The sequence below is a fragment of the Lissotriton vulgaris genome, chromosome 12, assembly GCF_964263255.1.
Source record: "Lissotriton vulgaris chromosome 12, aLisVul1.2, whole genome shotgun sequence".
Lineage (NCBI taxonomy): Eukaryota > Metazoa > Chordata > Amphibia > Caudata > Salamandridae > Lissotriton > Lissotriton vulgaris.
The window spans coordinates 637,649,250-637,672,433 of NC_141700.1; the positions used below are offsets into that span (position 1 = coordinate 637,649,250).

The window sequence follows — 23,184 nt, forward strand, 5'->3', positions numbered from 1 at the left end:
TTTTCCCCCTTAAGTGCTGAGGCCTTAGTCGTCGTCATTTTTTTTTTTATTTTTTAAATATTTGGGGCAGTTTGTGCTATAGCCCTCATAACTTTTTTCCCACTAATACCATCTAAAAACAAATTTGAATTATTTTTCTTAACCTTTTTAGCTATTTCTAAAGGTATCTGTTAGAATTTTTTTCAGGGATCCCAGTTAATAGCTAAAAGGTCGCAAATTTGTTTTATAATTTGTGAGCGTGTGCTGTGCAAGAAAGTGTAATTTTTTTTCTAAAAAATGCATCAGCACAGGTTTGTTGCGCTAAGATTGCTCTCTTCCCAGCGTTCGGGAACAGAAACCGTTTTAAATATATATGTATGTGTGTGTATATATGTGTATGAAGGACTGAAAGACTGACATTTGTTTGATATTGAGTGCAATTGGTGGCACCAAATGCATTAAATATAGGAAGAAAACATGCATGTAACCGCACTTGGGGATCTTCACAAGATAAACTGCAATGTCCCTCTAATATCAAGATGAAAGGAAAACGAATTGCAAGTTTCAATAGACTATTGTGTGCGATATGGTTGCACTGCATTGTGGGAACTGAAGTACTTGAGGACTACATTGGAGACCGGTAGTCCACAAAAGGCTAGCGTAATCACGCAGGAAATGCAAAATCCTGTGAAAGTTACCTGTGAACAAGGCTGCTAAGACAGCTGAAACGCGTCAGGTTTGTGTTTAAGACTTCTAAAAAAGACTATCTGCTTGCTGGCACTCTGCGCAGATGATGAATAAATTAGTGTTCTTCGGACAGTCCAGTGTGTGGTGCATTCCTTTCCAGAACGTGGAGGAAGTTGTGTTGGATGTTTCGGGGATGCTCCGTACCCCTGCACCACCTGCCCTGTGAGGTCGAGGCTCCCTAACCGGGAATGTAGGTTGGATATATATATATATATATCAATTTTACCATATATGTATCAATTTTACCATATATGTATCAATTTTACCATATATGTATCAATTTTTTAGGTCGAGCCTGTCAATGCGCTTGCGCATTGAGCTTGTGAGAGATATTGGGGCTTAACCAGAGCTTAACTATCGGCGATTGCATGCAGTGCCCGTGAAAAAAGCGCGTGCACTTCAAAGCCACCAGCCTCCCTCCCACAGGCATCTGAAGCTGTGCGCTCTGCCTCAGGCATTTCTCCTCCCCTAATTATTCACGGCCGGCCGTACTTTCACTTTCCCGGCCGCCAGATCGTATCTCTCGTTTCTCCTCCCTCCTTCCCCCCTCCCCACAGCAATGCCAAGAGCTTGTTAATCATGTCACCTCATTAATTTCCCTCTTTTCGTTTTCACCTTAGTGCCTCCCCTAAACGTCCATGCACTATTTTTCATAACCACAGCTCCGTTTTACGTTGTATACCATGTTCTGAATGTCTTGACTACATAACATCTCCTTCCCTTATTTACTGCACCTTCTTTCTTTGCGTTAAGTTGCTGTTCTCCTTCGCAATCTACTTTATTTTTGTAGCACTATACAGTACACCTTGCTCATTGTTCTGGGATTTAGCTCCCTTAAAAGATGGCCGCTGTCGTCCCTCTTCCCCCTCCCCTTTTCACCACATCACGTGCTGAGTGCCGCAGCTTCATTATCCGGTTTGCCGTCTATGACTCTCTCAGACCCACATTCGGCTGTAGCAGTCACTAATGGAAGTTGCTTGAGCATTGACTCAGTGATTAAACGGACATCCGTTTTGGCAGCTCCTTGGCCATGTAATTGCGTCTAAGCCCTTAATTAATTAGACCTTACTGTTGATTCTTAGGTTTGCCGTCATCACCGCATAACAGAAGCGGCAACTAACTCCAAAACGCCCAACCTTCCTTGTTAAGGGATTAATCGCAAACCCTTGCAGACTCCAGGCTTTTTCATTCCTTTTCGGCACCCCGGTAAGAGTTCCTAATCCCATGGGTTCCTTATTCAGAATGCGCCTACTCTCCACCCTAACCGTGCCCACTTGTAATTGCAGGCTTCCGAAGCTCCAATGTTTTAATTGGTTTTCCCCGAGATTACAGAGTAAATGTAATAACTTAACTCTTCGTTTGTATCGCACTTACTGTGCATGGCTGCATTACATTCTATGGCCATCACCGGGCTTCGTAATTTTTCCTGCAAATTCCAGCATTTTTTGTTTTTTTTAAAACCACCGCCGCGTCGTTTCTAGTATTACCTTCACGTTCGAGGCATGTGGGCTGCTGAATTCATATCTGTGCATAGAACGCCGCCTAGTGTTGGGTCCGGATGATTGCACATTGTTGTCCTGGAAGAGTCTTCGAAGTATCACGAGATAGTTGGCTCCTCCCCTGGACTACAGTGCGCATGGGCATCGCCTCCATCCCCAGATTGTTTTTTTCCGCCATTGGGTTCGGATGTGTGTCGGTTCCCTCTGTCGGAACCGATAGTTGTTAACTCTTTTAACTCGAGACCAAAAGGTCTTTAGGCTTGGCGCCGGTATCGTTTTCGTTCGGGTTTACTGTTTCTTCAGCTCCGAACTCTCGCTGCCCTTCCGCGTGCTGTCGGCGCGGACGGGCCTACACGACGCTCCAGACATGGAACGGACTCAGTTTAAACGGTGCCCGGTGTGCAACGCGAAATACTCGCACCTCGACGTGCACCCAGTGTGCAACACTTGTCTGTCGCCGGACCACGACGAGGCCAGGTGTATGACCTGCTCGAAGTTCCGGTGCAAGAAGACCCTGAAGATTCGTCGGGCTGCGAGACTCCAGGCCAAACTGTCTGCGCCCCCGCCGGACGACATCTTCGAAGAAGACGTCGGAAGCGACAATGTCCAACAGGTTTCGGACTCTAGCCCTGCGTCCGAGGGGGAGGCCTACGACGCAGGAGACGAGGAGTTTGACGAAGCCGGCGACGAGGTAGGGGACGACGATACGGCCATTGCCACCGTGGGTGATAGCTCGGAGGAAGAGCATCCCCGGACTGACTCAGGGGTCGACCCCCTTCCTGCGGCCCAGGTCGAGGGATCGCCTTCGGGCCTTACCCAAGACCATGTTATTAGTCCAGCAGCCCCGCCTACGGGCCCGGCCACGGACATTTTGGAGGTGCCAGTCACATTGCCAAAAACGAAAGTGAAGCCTTCGGGTTCAACATCTTCGGTCTCGAAAGTGAAAGCAGTGTTGAAGGCTCTGGAGGCGTCAAAAACAAAGAGATTCAAAATGGCCGACATGGACAGTCCCGCCAAGATGGCCGACCCAAAGGCCTCAGGGTCGGTGCCGAAGGCGAAGTCGTCCGACGCGGCTGCGTCGGCGCCGAAGAAAGTCGCGGTCGATGACCCGAAGAAGGCTTCAAAGAAGCGTCAAGGCGATCCCAAGGCTCTGGCTTCCCCGGCTCCGGCCGTCGGAGCCAAGGACAGTACTGCATCGACTCCGAAGACGGTGCCTCTCGCCGACACCACTCCCAAGCCAGTGAAGTCACGGGAGGCGGTCGCACCCTCTCCTGCCCTTTCGAAGAAGGTCGAAGAGTCCCTGCAGCGGATTCGGAAGGTCGCGGAGCTTCCCGACCCTGAAGCTGGGGTGTCGAAGCCCGCACAGCGCCTATCCGCTTCTCCCTGCCGCCGAAGTCGACGCCGAAGGCCTTCGCTTCGAAGCAGGTGGCTGGGGTGCCCTCGAAGGAGGTGTCGACGCCCAAAGTGTCTCCAGTGGTGGCTAAGCCTCGGCTCCAGCCACTCGCAGAGGAAGAACGTCGTGAAGTCATCATCGACGCCAATACCGGCAAACTGTCCCTCCTCAAGAGGAAAATCACCACGGAGCCGGTGTTGGAACACTTTCGCATTCCTCTCAAGAATAAGAAGGACTCTGCGAGTACTTTAGCACCTTTGGCACCGGCGTCTCCGAGTGACCTGCCGCGTTCCCCGACTCACTCCAACGCGGGGGATGGCGACGAGGAGGAGATCGAGTACAACTATCCGGCGTACTCTGATCCGGAGGAGGAACATGAACCTTGGTCTGCCGGAGGCGACCCTGACGACCCGCAGTCGGGTCAGGAACCGCAGCTCTTTGCGGCGAAGACTTTGCCAACGGAGGACTCTGCTGCCTTCAACGCGTTGATCGAGAGAGCTGCGGCTAACCAAGATGTCGAGCTGCACTCCGATCCTGTGGATGTGGACTTCTTATTTGACACTTTCTCTGTGGCCGAAAAGTCAATCAAAACTTTGCCAATGCTCAAGGGAGTGCTCAAGCACGCGCAGGAGGTCTTCAAGGAGCCCACTCGAGCACGTGTCCTCAATCCACGCATTGATAAAAAATATAAGGCAGCGCCCTCGGATCCAACATATATCAAGGGACACTTGCCACTGGACTCTTTGGTTGTGTCCAACGCTCGCAAGAGGGCGAACTCGCAGACGACTGGTGACGCTCCTCCCCCAGACAAAGAGTCAAAAATCTTTGAGGCCTCGGGGAAGCGGATTGCTGCACAGGCAGCTAACATTTGGCGCATCTCAAACACTCAGGCCCTACTTGCACGCTACGATAGGGCTCATTATGACACCCTAGAGGCACTGCTGCAGCACTTGCCTGACCAATACAAGGAGGCAGGGGAAATGTTAATTCAAGAGGGAAAGCTCATCACAAACGCTTCCATCAAATGTGCGCTAGATGTGGCTGATACAGCCTCCAGGGCAATCAACACTAGTGTGTTGCTCAGAAGACATGCATGGCTTAGGATTTCAGGGTTTAAGCCTGATATACAAACAACCATCCTGAACCAAACGGTTAATCCTGACCATTTGTTTGGCCCTGAGGTGGATGCGACGCTTGAGAAAATGAAAAAAGATACAGACACTGCTAAGTCTATGGGGGCCCTCCAATCTCAGCAGTTTCGGGGCGGTTCCTTTCGCCGCTCCAATACCAGAGGCACCTCAAGGGGTCAGGCATCGCAATCCACCCAGTACTACAAGGGCAATACCCAAACCTCATACACCAACAAGGGTAGAGGTGGCTACAGAGGCAACAACATCAAAGGCAGGGGACGTGGAAACAACAGCTCCAGGTCCACCGCCGCCAACAAGCAGTGACGCCTTGTCACTGCCCCCCGGCCACACAACACCGGTCGGGGGGAGACTCCAGCAGTTCCTGCCCGCGTGGAAAGCCATCACCACGGACAGGTGGGTCAGGTCTCTTATCCAGTACGGTTACTGTCTAGAACTTACCTCCACTCCACCGAACATACCCCCAAGAAGCCGTCCTATGTCCGGCGAGCACTTGCTCTTGTTGCAGCAGGAAGTTCAGGTCATGCTGCAAAGAGGGGCAATAGAGCTCGTTCCACTGCAGGAAAGGGGTGCAGGGGTTTACTCTCTGTACTTTCTAATCCCCAAAAAAGACGGTTCCCTGCGGCCCATCCTGGACCTCAGGCCCCTCAACTGGTACATTCTCTTGGAGCATTTCCATATGCTCACGTTACAGCAGGTACTCCCTCTGCTTCAACAGGGGGACTTCCTGCCTACGTTGGATCTAAAAGACGCATACTTTCATATCCCCCTGCATCCTTCCCACAGGAAGTATCTCAGATTCACGATCCAAGACCAGCACTACCAGTTCAGGGTTCTGCCGTTCGGGGTCACCACAGCGCCAAGGGTCTTTACGAAGTGCCTGGCGACTGTGGCGGCGCATCTGCGGCGCCAGAACGTCCACGTCTACCCCTACCTGGACGACTGGCTCATTCAAGCAAAGACAGAACAGTGCGCCGACCACGTGTCCCGCACCATTCATCTCCTGCACGATCTGGGATTCTTTCTGAACTACCCAAAATCCCATCTCCAGCCCGCCCATGTACGACAGTATCTGGGCGCGACAATAAACACTCTGGTAGCCACTGCGCAGCCAACTTCAGTGAGAATCGCCAGTATCCAAACGCTGATCCAACGATTCAGACCTCAACACTCGCTTCCAGCGAAGGTGTTCATGCAGTTGATAGGCATGATGGCCTCCTGCATCTCCATTGTCCCGCACGCGAGACTACATATGCGTCCGCTGCAGGAGTGCCTGGCACGTCAGTGGACTCAGGCTCATGGGCAGTTGAAAGACCTAGTGTTGGTGAGCGGTCGGGCATACAACTCTCTGCATTGGTGGAATCCACAAAACCTTTGCAAGGGCCGACCTTTCCAAGAGCCTGTGCCACAGATTATCCTGACGACGGACGCTTCTCTCCAGGGATGGGGAGCGCATGTACTCCACTACACAGTGCAGGGACTATGGACACTACAGCAAAGGAAGATGCACATCAATGTGTTGGAACTGATGGCAATCTTCCTGGCCTTAAAGGCGTTCAAAGTACATCTGTGCAACAAGGTCGTGTTGATCCGGACGGACAACATGACAGCCATGTACTACATTCAGAAGCAGGGAGGCACACACTCTCCGCAGCTGTCTCATCTGGCTCAGAGCATGTGGAAGTGGGCCATTCAGAGGAACATCTTCCTCATGGCGGAGCATCTCCCGGGCAAGGACAACCAGATGGCGGACCTGCTCAGCAGGCACAGCCACCAAATGCACGAGTGGGAGATACATCCATCAGTACTCCAACCGTACTTCCAAAGGTGGGGTCATCCAGAGATAGACCTGTTCGCCACAAAGGACAACGCAAAGTGCCAAAGCTTCGCCGCCAGGTTCCCACACCCGCAATCACAGGGCAATGCGATGTGGATGAACTGGTCAGGCAGATTTGCGTACGCTTTTCCCCCAGCACCTCTGATACCGCTGGTGGCACGCAAGCTCAGGCAGCACTCGATGACTCTCATCCTGGTTGCTCCAACGTGGGCTCCCAAACAATGTTACACCACGTTTCTGGAACTCTCCGTGGTACCGCATCAAAGGCTTCATCTCACTCCCAGCCTTCTGACGCAGAGCCATGGCGACATTCAGCACCCAGATCCGCAACAGCTCAACCTGGCGATCTGGCTCCTGAAGTCCTAGAGTTTGGCTACCTCAATCTTCCTCCCGATTGCATGAACATAATTCGGGAGGCAAGAAAGCCCACTACTAGAGCTTGTTATGCGGCTAAGTGGAAGAGATTTGTCATTTACTGTGTTAACCACAATATTGACCCGCTAGATGCTTCAATCCAAAACCTCATTTGCTACCTGTTCCACCTGTATCAATGCAATTTGGCGTACTCTTCCATCCGCATTCACCTGTCTGCTATGGCAGCATACCTCCAGAACAGGCAACACCTGTCACTTTTTAAGGTCCCTGCTATCAAGGCTTTTCTGGAAGGACTCAAGAGAGTCATTCCGCCAAGGACCCCACCAGATCCGGAATGGAACCTTAATGTGGTTCTTACAAGACTGATGGGTCCTCCCTTCGAGCCACTACACTCTTGTGAGCTTCAATTTCTGACTTGGAAGGTTGCTTTCTTAGTAGCAATTACATCGCTACGGAGGGTTAGCGAGTTGCAGGCGCTCACCATCCAGGAACCTTTCTTCCAAGTGCATGCTAACAGGGTTGTGCTCCGCACTAACCCTAAATTCTTACCCAAGGTTGTGTCTCAATTCCATATGAACCAGACAATTGAGTTGCCGGTGTTTTTCCAAAACCCAGAGACACTGGCAGAGCGGATGCTCCACACCCTTGACGTTAAAAGAGCCTTGATGTACTATGTGGACAGGACAAAAGATTTTCGCAAAACCAAGCAGCTTTTCGTTGCTTTTGCCTCACACCACAAGGGAAACGCTATCTCCAAAGCTGGGATCGCAAGGTGGATCGTGAAATGCATTCAGATCTGTTACGCTAAGGCTAAACGCGCACTCACAATTCCACCAAGAGCCCACTCCACCAGAAAGTTGGGGGCCTCTATGGCTTTCCTAGGTAACATTCCCTTAGAAGATATTTGTAGAGCAGCCACATGGTCTACCACACATACTTTCACTAAACATTACTGTGTAGACGTGCACTCCAAACAGCAGGCAGCTGTTGGTCAGGCTGTTCTCAAGACACTTTTTCAGACTGCTGCAGCTGGCACGGGCGGCCGCCGCTAATGGAGGGACTGCTATGTATTCTATGCACAGATATGAATTCAGCAGCCCACATGCCTCGAACTGCAAATGCTACTTACCAGTATGCATCTGTTCTTGCCATGTAGGGCTGCTGACATTCATATCGCCCACCCTCCTCCCCGGCGCCTGTAGCAGCTGCAGTCTTCATATCTACAGATATGCTCATAGCATGGTCATCACTCACATACTTCACTCCATCTCTGCCAATGGCTAAAAACAATCTGGGGATGGGGGCGATGCCCATGCGCACTGTAGTCCAGGGGAGGAGCCACCTATCTCGTGATACTTCGAAGACTCTTCCAGGACAACAATGTGCAGTCATCCGGACCCAACACTAGGCGGCGATCTATGCACAGATATGAATGTCAGCAGCCCTACATGCCAAGAACAGATGCATACTGGTAAGTAGCATTTGCATTCCCTGCCAATCATTCCAAGCCGCTTCCCATAACAGAGACACTAGAAGAATTAGGACTGCACAAAGTAATTCTGCTTCTTCTTAGTTCCTCACTGTTCAGTCCGCCATTGAGTCAATTGACACCACCATCAGCAGATTCCGGATTGTAAATATAGATTCCTTGAGCATTCTTAAAATGTCAACGTTGCCCTTTATTAGGTTGTCAAGCACAGTTTTAGCACTGCACTTGATATGGCTATTTGACAGTGTAACGGATGGGCACAACACTGCGCCGCAATTTCCAAACACCTTGCAACAATGACTAGCCTTCACAAAATGGCCATCGTGGAATGTACAGTTGATTGAGTCAAGCTTTATTACAAATATCACAAAAAGATGTCAAATAGTGCTATAGGTGTCACATTTGCAAATTCTATAAATATTGGCATTTACAATAAAAAATTACATAACTTAAAAAATTATTACATTTACAAGTCCAATAGCTCCAACTTTTGTAATGCGAGACCTATTGCATTTCCAATGCTTGTCTAATTAGAAATAAATTCGTTTTCTTTGTTTTCCAGCTTTTCAGCTATTGGTGCAGGATAAGAGGCCTGAAACCCGTGGGTTTACGGAGAAATCTGTACATTACTGAAAGGTATAGGTTCTGAATTCAGGAACATTCTTGTTGCAGTATGTGCAATAGGATGTTGTGTGTTAAGAAGTGGCCCTGAGATTTTTTGAATTGCTTTTTGAGTTCGCCAAAGGTAACACGTCATCGGTAAAGAGATTACTCAATGTTTCCACTCCCCAATTGGGCCTTTGTTTCAGCTTTCTAAGTGCTTCTTTCCAATGTGTATTCACTTTTGGAGAAGAATGACAGGGCTTTAGCTGTGAGTTGGTCTTGTGATTTGCAACTCTGTGAAAGTAAATGAGTGTGATCCACACACATCGAGGACTGGGACATATGATGCTGAAAATTGGGTAAATAACCTCAGCCCTTGTCCAAGCTGCTTGTGTGGTGGCAGTGTCATCTTGGAAAATGCCTCGTAGCCATTGGATTTGGGAGGCCAATAGTAGCGTTAAGTTGAGCACTCCAGAACCATCCTGGTCAGAGGGGGGGTGAGAGAGTCTGAGCTTTATCAGTGCTTCTCTGCCCTTTCACCAAATCAATTCGCCAAATAGCATGCCAAGAGAGCAGACTGGTTTGAACTGGTATTATGGTAAGTTACGATGACTGCACCAGGCAATATTTTTTTACTGTGAAGAGCATAGGTTAGTCAGTAGGCCTTTAAGCATGGAGTGTTACTGTGTTAAAGCCTGTGGATAGGTATTTTGTTGCACAAAATCTCACAGAATACTGTGGTAGAGAAGAATTTCGTGGTTGCACACCCTCTCTGACAAAGCCTTGGGGGTCGAAGATTTGCTGTTTGAAAATCCCTGTAGATTTACTTAGCAGGGGTGTGTGTATTGTCTTGCTATTTGTATTTTTGTACAGATTTCTAATGATAGGACGGTGCACCACTGCTTATCTAGTGGGTAATCATTTGTACAGTAAGTGAGTTGGTTAACGGTTACCAGCCAATGACAAATGCTGTAGGCCTGCTTTGATCATTAGCAAATATTATTTGTGATGCAATAGGTTTGACCTGTTTCTTATGAAAGGTTAAGACAAATGATGTAGTCCTGCCTTTTTTTTTGTGAAAAGCACGTGCTAAATCTAAACGGCCTTTAAGGGTGGATTGATGGTACATGTGTTAAAGCCTGTAGACATCTAGTTTATCACTTGGAACCTTAGAAATTACACTAGCAAACAAGAGATTTAAAATGTTTCCGTTATGGCAAATCCTGGAGGTAGAAACATTTCACTGTGATCCTTGTGAGCCTCTTTTTGGAGGGGTTGCATTTTTTTTTGTAGCTCTTATGTTCTAATTTGTAATTTTGTGCCAGTATGCCTGTTGGTTGCTTTGTGGGCAAACTTAGGCTCCATACAGTCTGAATTCGTTTTTGACTGATACTTTCTCCTTGAAGCTACCTTACCTTTGGAGTATCCCCAGGTGCCAGACTGAATCTGAAAACTTTGCAGCTGCTCTTATGTGCTAGTGGGTGGATCAGCCTCTATTTCGATTTGGTTGCAGTGCAGATATGTCCTCACTTGGAGTTGTAAAGCTCCACTATTGTCCCCTAATTTCCTTTCCCCTTTTCTTTGCCCTTTGTGGATCTGAAGCTGTTATCTGTGATTCTCAAAAAGTTTCTAATTTAGTTGCAGTGCTTTGAGGGGATGTATCACTTGTAAGAAATCTGGCATTCAACCTTGCGCTTTTGCCTGGACACCTGTCTATTTCATACCCCCATGATGTTTGCCTGTGGTGCTTGGGCCAAAGCGAGATTCCAAGTTGTGATACATTTGGCCTCCTTCAAACAAAAGCAATAGAGTAATGTAAGGATAAATTTACTATGGGGCACAGAACAAGCGTCTGGCTCGTGAGAGTGTTTGCACTTCGATATTAAGCTTGTCTCCTCCTTAGAAGGCTTCTAATGAGAGAATCCAGTAATAAAGGCTACAAACTTTGTTTAATTGGGATTAAGCCCAGTGCCGTAGATCTGTTTATTATGAGAAGCTATGCCAAAGGCAGTAGGCCTGATTTATTTCTTGTGAGAAGCCTCATTAAAGATAATAGGCTTTTAAGACTAGATTATTACAGTGTGCTCAAGCCTGTAAATGAGCATTTTGATCACATGGACTGTCAGATAACTGTTTAGGCAAAGATTTTGTTGTTGATTTACACCCCCCCCTTATAAACTTGAGGAGTGTAAGATTTGCATTATAATAGTCAGACCTTAGCAGGAGTGTGTGTGTGTTTGTTTATGGATATACTAACTTACCTGTCGCGCGTTGCTGCGATCTCAGAAGAAAGGAAATTTAAGGAAACTTGCTATAACATTTAATATACATTATTTTTATTGAAACTTATTAATTTTAATATGGAAAACATTTTAAAGTGTTTTAATTCTGTGTATTTATTCGAGTGCTTGTGGATACACTGTATTTTTTGTTTTTCCGTCTGGTGCGTACACGAATCAGAAGGTTTTCCGACGTGTGAGCTTGCCACATACAGTTGTCCATGTGAGAAGCACAGATTCTCCAAATCTAGTCCACACACTTACAGCCATTGTCCTTGTGCTTTGTTGATGGCCATTGCAAAAGCAAGTCGCGCCGGAAACTGTAAACGTTTAGTATTGGAAAGATTGAGGGCCCTGGGGGACCGATATTTAACAATTTTTTCAAAAAAAAAATTGTGTGCCAGAAACCTACGCGGGAGTGTACTCAACACCTTCCCAGAGTTTCATGCCGATCGAGTGAATGGTGTAGTAATGCATAAAGGACAGACATACTTTTGTTTATATATATATATATATATATATATATATATATATGTGTATGTATGTATGTATGTATGTATGTATGTATGTATGTATGTATGTATGTATGTATGTATGTATGTATGTATGTATGTATGTATGTATGTATGTATGTATGTATGTATGTATGTATATATATATATATATATATATATATATATATATATATATATATATAAAATATTTTTTTGCCGGTTTAATTTTGATGGACTGTGTTGTCTTCCTTGTGGAAAGGTTTATCCTCCGTACTGTAGTCCTGAGTTGGTCATAGTGACTAGGTAATGATTTTATTAATATATTATTCCCTGAAAAAAGCAAATGTTACAGGGACGTTATAGTTGGGGTCAGAATTTACACTTACAAAACCATATACATCCAGCTGTTAAAGTTTATTTCATGTACCTAGAACATGTGCCCTAAGGTAACTATAACTCGCGCCCCGCCATGCAGTGTCATCAATAATTTTATTGCAAATAGTGCTGAGAGATTATGAATGATTCCCTTGAAGATGTCAGTCCTTAAACACTTTTATTCGATTTTAAATCATAAAAAGACAGAGGTACAATCATTTCATGTAAACTAGACAATAACCATATTATATAAATATTTTAAAGATTTTTAAAATCATCAGAGTACTTCTGAAACATAGCACTTTAACTATTAATTCTTATAATGACTTTAAAAACAGCCCTCTAATTCAATCAAAATCCGTCTTGGGTATTCGGGGCACATATACTCTTCTTATTATTCCGCACTCCAGCTACTTCAAAGCTGACAACATGAAATGTGATGCGGGGACTATTTAACAATTGCAAATGCAAGAGGGCAGGTCTAACCTGTGTGAACCCCGCCTCCCTCAAAATAGGCAACAAATACTTTTCCCTAATAGTTATGTAGTACTCGCAAAACATAACAAAGTGTTAAGTGTCTTGTGTGGAGAAATTGTCAAATTTGCAGGGGTCAGTATTATCTGGAGTGCCCCATTTTGGAAAAGAGCCCTAAGTCAAATGAATTAAATTAAAACGAAATCTAGTTGGCAGGTACCGATGGAAGGGTCGCGTTACTAGATTAAGATAGGGCTCGAGTCCAGGGGAGCTTACTAATGCGTAATTAGCTCTTACAGTTGTTTTTCTCAATTCTAACTCCTCCCTCTCTGATGTAAGTAAGTTTAACAACGCGTTTCTTGTCCATTTTACATCTTCTCTTTTTATGCGTTCAGGGGAGGAATAAAGTTCAGGTCGCCCTAATTTTGACAGAGTTGATTTAATATAGGCCAACCATGGGATCCTACTGGCTCTATCCAAAGCGAGGCAATCGTTTAGAATCAAGTGATTTACTAACATTTCCTGGTAAAGCCAGGTTTTAAGCCAACGGATCACAGGGGCAATTTTCAATAGATCTGTGACATACCCCAGCCCCAACTCTGTGTGAACAGAAAAGGTAGGGGTAGACTGTGGCAATGATAATAATCTTAAAAATGTTTTCATCACTTGGATTCTATCATGACTTGTTTAACCCCAAATTGCTGAGCCGTATGTACCAATTGCTAAGCATTTGGCTTTATACACTTTTAAGATAGCCTCCATTGGTCTGGCCCGTAGCAGTTTTGTAAATCCCATAAGGGCTGAGGTGGATCTCGCTAGCAGGTTTCTTTTATGTGTCTGTTACGGGCCCCAGGACCCTCTTTCATCAAAGAGGACCCCTAGGTTATTAAAAGTGGGCACTCTTTTCACCTCTTCTTCCACACAAGAACCTATTCACTTTCTTCTTTCTGCTATATTCCCCTATCATCATGACCTGAGATTTCTTTGTGTTAATTTTCAGGTCCAAGGACTTCATAAATTTGCCGAAAGTGTCCAGCAATTTTTTCAATCCCACCCCTGAGCGGGCCAAAAGGACGGCGTCGTCTGCGTAAAGGAGGAGCGGTATACCAGCTTCTCCTAAACGCGGCACATCCAAAGTGGCCTCTCTTAAGGCCGGCTCTAGCGCATTGACATATAACGTGAACAGAAGTGGAGCCAATATACACCCCTGCTTGACGCCCTTCTCTGACCTAAAGTGACTCGTGCATCTCCCTTCCTGAGTAACCCTAACTAAAGCTAAAAGACCACAATGAAGGTCAGCTAAAAATGTTACTAGGGGAGGGTCAATACCCAAATTCAATAAAATTTGCCACAGCTTTGACCTGTTCACCAGGTCAAAGGCTGTCGAGAGGTCCATAAACCCCATATAAAGTGACCCCTCTTTGGCTATAGTATATTTACTTATTAAAAGCTGTAAGTTGAGGCACTGATTGAGGGTACTTCTCTTTGATCTAAAACCATATTGGGCATTTGACAAAAGCCTTTACCCTCCAAGCAGTCCGTCAATGTATGCAAAATAACTCTTCCCAGGATTTGAACTGCAGAATCTATCAATGAGATAGGTCTGTAGCAAGAGGGATCTCTCCTTGACCCCTGTTTAAAAACCGGAATGATGAATGATTTCACCCATGATGCAGAAAAGCCATTTGACCCGGATGAGTTAAAGACATTTTTCAAGATCTTGGCCCAAAATTTTGGGGCACTCTTATATAGGTCCGCAGGGACCCCATCTAGTTCCGGCACCTTATTCTTCAATGTCTCCTCAATTGCTCTTTCCACATTATCAACCTGAAAAACTACTGGGGCCACTGTTTGTTGAAGAGAAAAGCCGTTGAGGATCTCTTGTCTCTGTAGCCCATAAATGTTCCCAAAGTGAGCCGTCCACCGATCGTCTGGGATTTTACATTCCATAGGGAGTTCTCTTCACGTGAGAAGAAAGACTGATTTATGGTTATCCAGAATTTACCACTGTCCCGCAGGACCTCAACCGTTAAGAGTTTGCTCCAGGCATCCTCTTTAATTTGTTGTTTCCGTTCTAGGGTAGCCTGTTTATATGCCTTTCTTAAACCTGCTATCTGTTCCCTGATTCTGGGTCTAACTTTCAAGACTTTAAGCAGGGCAGAGTGTGCCTTGGAGCAGCTACTGTCGAACCATTTTTTAACTTTGTGTGAGCCAGGTTTATTTTAGGCCAACAAGTTGGTATTTATTTGTTTACATATGGTGTCAAAAGCACCAACAATCTTTATACACGGTGCCGCATTATCCAGACAAGTAGCTATCTCATTTTCAACCGTATTCAAGACTTCCAGCAGGAACGTTTCCGGAACCACCTTGGCCCACTTGAGTCTTCTGCCCTGGTCTTTTAGTGTGTATTATAAAACAGGGTTAGACCCAGAAGTCAAAGGGACCTGGGTAGTTAATTGTTATAAACAGAGGGGTCCCCCACTTATAAGGAGTTGGTAAGAAAAAAAGGGAAATCAACAAATATTTCAAACGGTTAAGGAAAAACAGAATCAAAAAAGTTCTGGGAATGCATTGTTTTATTCACTATGCATCCATATTTTCACAGTCACGTAATTCTTTTTTGAATATCAGAATACACCTTTAATTGTCATGAGTTTATGTGCCCATAGGGAGAAGGAAAAGGGAAAGGAAGGTAGTAAAGTTAGCATAGAATTGTGACTCACTTTACATTTAATAGAAACAAAATTACATTGAAATTCATGTATGAATTCTAAATGATCCCTATCCACAACAGGGTCATATACAATGTCCACAATGTCTGGTACTTGTTCAGGAAAGTTCAAGCTCCTATAAAGCCGTGTATATCATGCTGGTACTAGGAGTTGAGGGTGGGTAGAGGAACAGTCTACGTTTCGACCCAGGAATCGATGTAGGATAGTTGGTCCTTACAGGGAGGGTCTTCTTCAGGACATACGGGGGTGGGGGGATGGGCAAACCTCCTGCTGTGTATTGCAGGTCAGAGTATGACCAGCACGGTCATGAACAAGTCGTAGGGTTACGGTTTGTGGGTATCAGAATTAGATCGATGAAGTAAGATCCATTATCTTAGTTAGAAGTGTCAAGTAGTGCAGAGAGGAACTATCTTTTTGTTTCAAAAAACGGCTCAGTTAATTTTCGAGTCCGTAAAACAAAAGACCGTATCCATGAGAACCGGTCCTCGGCGTGGGACGGGTGTCTCAGCAGAGCGTCTCCAAAGTGCTCGTGGCTGGAGGGGGCGGGGGTGGGGCGGGCTTGAATGACTTCGCCGTAGTGTCTCTGGGTGCGTCTCCAAAGTGTTCGAGCCTGGAGGGGGCAGGGGTGGGGCGGTCTCGAGTACCTTCGCTGTTGTATCTCTAAGTGCAGTTCTCTCTGCAGTGACCGGGATACCTCGCGGAAAAGCACAGCTCTGTAACCAGGAAGTGTCACATCGCTGCCTCCCGAGACCTGTTTCTTTAAATCCCAGGAATTCCCCGGGACCAGTTCTATGATCACAGGGTTATGATCACTAAATACAGATGCCCCAAACTTATACACTAAAACCCTTGATAAAACAAAAGAAGACAATAAAATATAATCTATGCCTGTACCAGAGTCCTTACCTATGAACGTGGACACCCTTAAACCCCTTCGTTACATCCTGATTCATATAGTTAAAAGTGGCCCAAAATTTCTCAAGGGCCTCCCCTTGCTTAGTGTGTTCGAAGTGTGTAAGCACTGAATATGGGGGCCCTTCATGTTCATCTGTTACGCAGTGGAGGCCACATGGGTGAATATTAAAGTCACACATAAGAATGATCTCGTATGTGTTCTGTTCAGAGCTATAAACTGACAAAAAATCCTCTAACACACCTAAGTGTTGATTTACATAATTACTCTCACTTGAGCTATAGAAGTTAACAAATAGCATTTTAGATGTTTGTGGGACAGATAGTTCCACTATCAGACAGTCATGGCTACCCGAGTCTAGCTGTTTTAGAGTACCTCTTAATTTAAGAGCAAAGAGAAGTAATAGTCCTCCCTTATCTCTGCCCGCCAGGCCCGGGATTGCTGGGACGCAAAAATTATTATAACCATCCAAAAGGAAACTATTTGATGTGTCTCACGTTTCTTGTAATGCTATTTTGTCATATGACTTTAAAAATCCCCCCAGTTTTCATCCCTGGTTTTTGATCTAATTCTAGCGGTGTTCCAACTCATAATTTTACAAGAGGGTGCGTGGGTCTGATCTATGCCTTCCTCTGCCAATGGAACACCTAGTCAATCGTTCTCCTCCAAATGAGATAAAGGGGAAAAACGATTAGACAGGGGTAAACCCTTATTCTGGTAACCTTCTGACCCCTTCAGGGAATTCCGGGACACTTCTAGAGTCATGGGTTGGTTAATAATAATTAAACAGTGGCCAGAAGTTATGCCAGTACTTGGAGCTTGTTTCCTTGTCTGTGAATTAAAAAATAAGGGTGTGGGTCTAGCATTTCTCTGGATAATAGGTGGGGGATAAAAATAACCTAAGGGCAAAGGCCTAATGCCAGTATTTATCAGATCTGATCCATCCCAGAATAGACTATCAGCTACTCTGTTTATTGAAATTTACGACAATACAATCTCCTGTCACTCGTAGGTTGATGACCCACCCATCCAACCCTTCGTACCATGCTAATGCATGAGGCAATGTCTGTTTCTCCACTAGCATACTGGCTATACCAATTCCTTGATTTTCTAAGGAGCTCCTGAGTGGTCTCTCTAGAATTTATTTCTAACGGCGGGACCTCTGTTAATATAGCAACCAGAGGGACTGCCTCTGGAGGTAGGTGCAATTTAGTTTCACAGGGTTTTAGGGGTGTCTTGCTGATATTTTGATTGCATTCTACAGGCTTATGTCCTCTGCCATTATCGGCTACAAGTGCCAGTAATGGCGATCGGTTCCCCCTTGTCATAATGGACGAAATTGGATCTCTATTAACTGTGGTCAGGGTCGCTGTAGCTTGGGGAGTGCTTGGCCTATCCAGGATAGGATGACTTTCTTTATGCCCTGCGCCAGATGTATGTGCTTTCTGAGCATATTTCGCTAGATCATCATATTGTCCACGTAGAATTTTAACAGGAGTCAATTACATCACATCTGTTTAGTAAACCTTTAACGCAGGTATTTAACGTGTCCACAATGTCTTTTGCGATACCCACTAGGACTGGTTCCAAGCGTGAGATAAACATTTCCTCGATCTTGTCGCCCAATAAATTTAAAATAGTCTCGTCAATGTTGCTCTGTGGAGTATCAATGTGTTTTGACTTTCTTACACATTTCTTTGAATTTCTTTTGCCCTTAGATTTTAGAGTTCCTATACTGGGTGACTTTTCTGAAGTAGGCCGAGAGGTCGATTGGGGCCGTATTTACGTTTTCCACTATAGTAACATTGGCCTCAATTTCTAGTGCGGGTGTTATTTGCTCATGCTGGATCGCTGAATTTACACCGATCAAACTTTCATCATTTGTTGGCCGACTACTGAAATTACTGGTATGCTCAAACCCAGTTCCTTCTCAGCATTAGCGATTTCCTTGCTAATGACACCCACAGCAGAGGTCAAATATGAAATGATTGAATCAGATTTTCGTGGGACTTAATCTTTTTGGCCCCAACTGTTTTCTCTTACCCATTTAGTAGGTTTTAGGGGGGTACCCCGGCCCGGTCTTCTCCGGCCTCGGACGGCCCCCCTTTGCCCGGGCTTAGCCCATCGCCGCGTGCGTCCCACGTGGCGGGAGGTGTTCCGCAGCTTTGTAGCGCCTCCGGGCGCAAGCTGGATCATCACTGGTGCACCTGAGGTGTGGTTTTCCTGCCGTTCCCCTCATGGCAATGGTGATGACGTGTTTGGAGCCCTGCAGCCGTTTCCCTCACGGCAAGAGCCTGTTCTGCAGGTCCGGTAAGTTCAGAGCCCCCCCAGAGCGCTCGGCAGCTTTGTAGCGCCTCTGGCCGCGAGCTGGATCGTCAATGGTGCGCCTGGAGCACCTGGGGCACCTGGGAGGTGTGGTTTTCCTGCCGTTCCCCTCACAGCGATGGTGATGGCGTGTTTGGAGCCCCGCAGCCGTTTCCCTCACGGCGGGAGCCTGTTCTGCAGGTCCGGTAAGTTCAGAAGATGTCAACAATGAAGTACTATGTAGGGTAAAAATAGCTGTGCCTGGCGAGGGTGTAACTAGTCGTGCATGGCAAGGACGCGAGTTATAGTTACCTTGGACTTGTTTCAAGTAAGTAACTCTTGTCCTGACAGTTGAATTTCTATGGTTTTGCACATGTAAATTCTGAACCGAATTATAATTTCCCTGTAAAATTTTTTTTTTTAATAACAAATTTTATTGATTTTATGCGATACCAACAAGAGAACACCATCTGTTCGCAGAGGAAGTCGCGCAAGACATTTGCAAGAGATCACCTCAGAATAGATTAACCAATAGACGAGGCAGACACAATTCTGCACCCAATCCAGTACTCAAACACCCAGTAGGAGTGTCAATCCTCCACCACCAATCCAACCCATTTGCCCCACATTCTACAAAATGTGTCCGTGCATCCTCTGACCTCATACAGGGGTCGCCAATCCACCCCTCTGCGCCAACGCCTCATGGTGGCGGCAGCCAAGTTCAGCCAGTTGGCCACAATGTCCTTCTTGGCTACTATCGGAGCCGTGTTTAGAAAGAGTTTTCCAGCTCTCCGAGATACCCAGAAGAACATTCACTGGGTTAAGGGGAACCTCCCAGCCCAGAACCTCAGTACGTTCCCTTGTTACTGATTTCCAGTAGCTCGTGATTGCGGAGCAAAGCCGTACCATGTGATAAGTCAGCTTGGGGGTGGGTGCATCGGGGGCAGGAGGCATCGGGTCGGAGCCCAGCGTGATGGAGATGCAGCGGCGTAAGATAGGCAGTGTGAAGGTAGTATATTTGAACTAGACGAAATCTTGCTGAGGCTGTGACAGTTTAAGGTGCCATCAACTTGTTCCGCCAATCAGCGCCGTCCAGAGACCCGAGCCTACCCTCCCATCTGTGTCTGAGTTGTGATATTGTGTTGGGGTGCTATTGGTGAGGGAGCGATATATACGGGAAAATTCGCCCTCCCCTAGGTTACCTGTCATGGTTTGGGCTTCAGGCGGGCAAATTCGGGCAGGGAGGTGCCTCAGATGTGGGATTGGAGGGCATGGCGTATCTGCAGGTACAGGTAGAACTGGGAAGCGTGGAGGGAGTGGCGAGTCTGTAAATCTTGGAAAGTGCATATATGACTCCCACCCCAGACATCTCCCAGTAGTGAAATGCCAATACGATCCCTTGTACTAAAAACCGAGAGATTAGCAACCTCTCTAAGCCGTGTGCCGCACCACAGTGGGGTATGTTGAGTCAATTTATCTGACCAGTGGGTGTGACACAGAGAATCCCGCGAGGCCAAAAGCACTCCATGCGCGACCTCCGGTAAAGTTTGAGTGCACCAATACAGCAAACCTTGAATGTTAGCCAGGCCCAATGTGTGGAGCGCCAAGCGGTATGCCGGGTCAGACCAGCCTCCGTTAAACCAATTGAGCACGGTGGTAAAGGTAGAGATTAGTCATCCCTAGGCCATCGTCATAGGGGGGGGGGGGGATCCGACACTGGGCGAGGGCCAGCCTAGGCCTTCGGCCTCCCCACAAGAACCTGATGACCATGCTGTCAAGTTCCCGGAACCACGACTGTGAGAAGGAGAGGTGTTTATTCTGAAGCATATAAAGGAATCTGGGCAGTATCCTCTTAAATGGAGCTATTCTGCCCATAGGGTTCAGTGGCAGAGTTTGCCACTTAAGAAGATCAGCTTAAGCGTTTTTCACCCACAGTGTGACATTGAGTGACCAAGCGAGATCTGGGATGAGGGCAACCCAGATTCTCAGATATTTGAAGGACTGTTCCCGAAGGGGTATCGACCTGCTAATCCAAGCACTCCCTCGAAAGGTGAAGAGGGCCCAGAATGGACTTAGCCAGGTTCAAGCGAAGGCTGGAAGTCTGTTCGAAAAGACTCTGGGATCGGAGGCAGCGGGCTCCTGACTGAGATGGATTTGCTAGAAATAACAGAACATCATCAGCGAAGAGGGTGATCTTTTCTTCCTCCACACCAGGCCATTGCCATCCCGTGAGGAGCTGGTCCGTTTGGACCAAGCAGGCAAAGGGCTCCATTGCCAGTGCGAACATGAGGGGCGAGAGGGGGCATCCCTGCCTCGTTCCTCTTCTGATGGGAAAAGGGCGCAACATGGCTCCTTTGACTAATACCTGGGCTCTCTGTTTACAGTAAAGCTTCCTAACCAGGCAGCGGAAAGGGGCTCTGAAACCCATTTCCATTAATAACGCCTCCAAACCACAGAGTCAAATGCCTTCTCAAAGTCTAAGAGAAGGAGAGATAAGTAGAGGGTCAGTTGTCGATTCGCTGGGGTGAGGTGGAGACGCCTTAGGCAACGTCTGGTTCCCCGGGAGGGCATAAATCCACACTGGCCAGGGTAAACCAGTTTGGCAAGGTAGGGTCGTATGCAGTTGACTAGGACAGAGGCGAATACTTTGAGCTCCGAGTTAATGAGGGAGATGGGGCTTTAATTCGAGCAGTGCTTCGAGGGAGGCTGAGACTTGGGTATCACCACTATGGTGGCGGTATCACGACGGAATGAGCCTGGATCAGATGCCTCCTGAGACCTCTCTAGAAGGTGGGGAATAAGTGTGTCCTGGAAGGACGCATAGAACTCCTGCGTGAGTCAATCTGCCCCTGGTGTCTTACCCGCAGCCATACGTGAAATTGCATTTTTAACCTCGTCTGGGGTGATGGGAAGGTCTAGCGCCTCTTTCTCAGACTCACTGAGGTGCGGGAGGGAAAAATGTTCGCGTTGAAGGATTTCTGGGAGCGACAGTGGGGCAGCTGGACAGAATGAAGAGTAGCGTAGTAGGAGGCGAAACATTGAGCCACTGCCAAGGGGGCTCGGTGAATCACTCCATTTGAGCCAATCACCTCAGGACTGATACGCTTGGCCATCGGATAAGTGGCCAGACAGTGAAGGAGTTTCCCATTTTTATCTCCTCACCCATACACTCGTGCAGCGGATGACCTCCACAGCAGTTTAGCAGCCTCCCGGGAGGTCTGCTTAATCTCGTCCATCAGAAACGCCAGTCTCCTCTCTTGGGCTTCAGTTCTCTCTTGCGGGGGTTAAACTTCGATTAGGACAGCCTGTGCCTCCAGGAGTGTGAGGCTGGTCCCGCTTCACACGTTTAAGTTTGAGTTGGCCTTCAGCGAAGCCCCGGATGGTGGCCTTCCGGCGTCCCATAGAGTGCCAGGAGAAGAAACCGACCCATGATTAGTGATAAAGTAATGGCAGACCTAGTTTCCCAGTGACACGTTGGGCATAACGCAGGACCACTGTGCGCTTAACCTTATCCAGCAAGCTGTTAACATTCCAAGACACGTGAAGCGACACCTGCATTATAGAGGTATCAGCCATAGGGAGAGCGGGCAAAAGACAGAACAACCAGCAGGGGCTTTTGGTGTGTACGGAATGGTGCATTCACGCGAGGTAGTGGGTGCAATTCTGCAGCGCTGGGGTCCTACGTGCTTGTCCTGTAACTGGAGATGCATGCTGGTACAATAAACAAATAAGACAAAAACAATTCAGGACAACAGTCCCCTCGATCTCCCCCCCCACCCAGCCCCCCTCCACATACTTTAGAAAGTGCAGCATCTGTCACCCTAACAATGAGTAATCCAAGGGAACCAAACTAAAACGCTTGGAAGTGGGGAATCGTGGAGGACCCCTCCTCATAGTAGTATGTTTGTGACAGTGTCCATCGGGAGATAGTTACCAAGCAACAGGAATGCGCCACCCGGCCGCTCAGTCAGTTGCATCCGAAGCATGAGGACAGGCTCAAGGCGGTCCAATGAGAAGCGTTGCACTGTGAGAAAGATCCGCGTCTGGGATATCCAACAGTGATGGAGGAGGTGAGACACCCCCAGGGTCTGAATGGCCCGTGGAACCAGTTCGGCGAGCGGCCAGGAGAGCCCCGGAGGGCGTCCCGGGCGCCTGTTGACGAGGGACCTCCTGGTGAATCTGAATGGGCTCGTCTCTGGCCTCGCCGTCTACGTGATCGGTTACGCTGTGGCCGTGGGGCCGGGGTAACCTTTTGTGTTATTAATTTAATTTCTATGTTTTTTTTAATGCTGCTGAGGGTTGGACACTGCATGCATCCAGCCCAATGCCGCGTATGGCCTATGGCGGTGCACGTTGGCCTTGGGGCCTGACCTGATGCCAGGCCTTGCGGCCAACTCCCTGTGCGCAGCCAACCCCCGCATACAGCTAATCCCCTTCATTACCCCATTTGTGGTTCGTGAGTATGGGTGCAAAGGATGTATTTTTTTTTTTCATTGAGCTCTGTATCCGCAGATCAGTTGCACATTTATGTAGGGGCTGC

General features: G+C 47.2%; 1 protein-coding gene across 2 annotated transcripts in view; it reads left to right on the top strand.

Moving 5' to 3' along the window:
• ANKRD11 (ankyrin repeat domain 11) overlaps nt 1-23,184 on the top strand; it is a 1,181,327-nt gene that overhangs the window by 166,953 nt on the left and 991,190 nt on the right. The gene's annotated exons all lie outside the window — the stretch shown is intronic.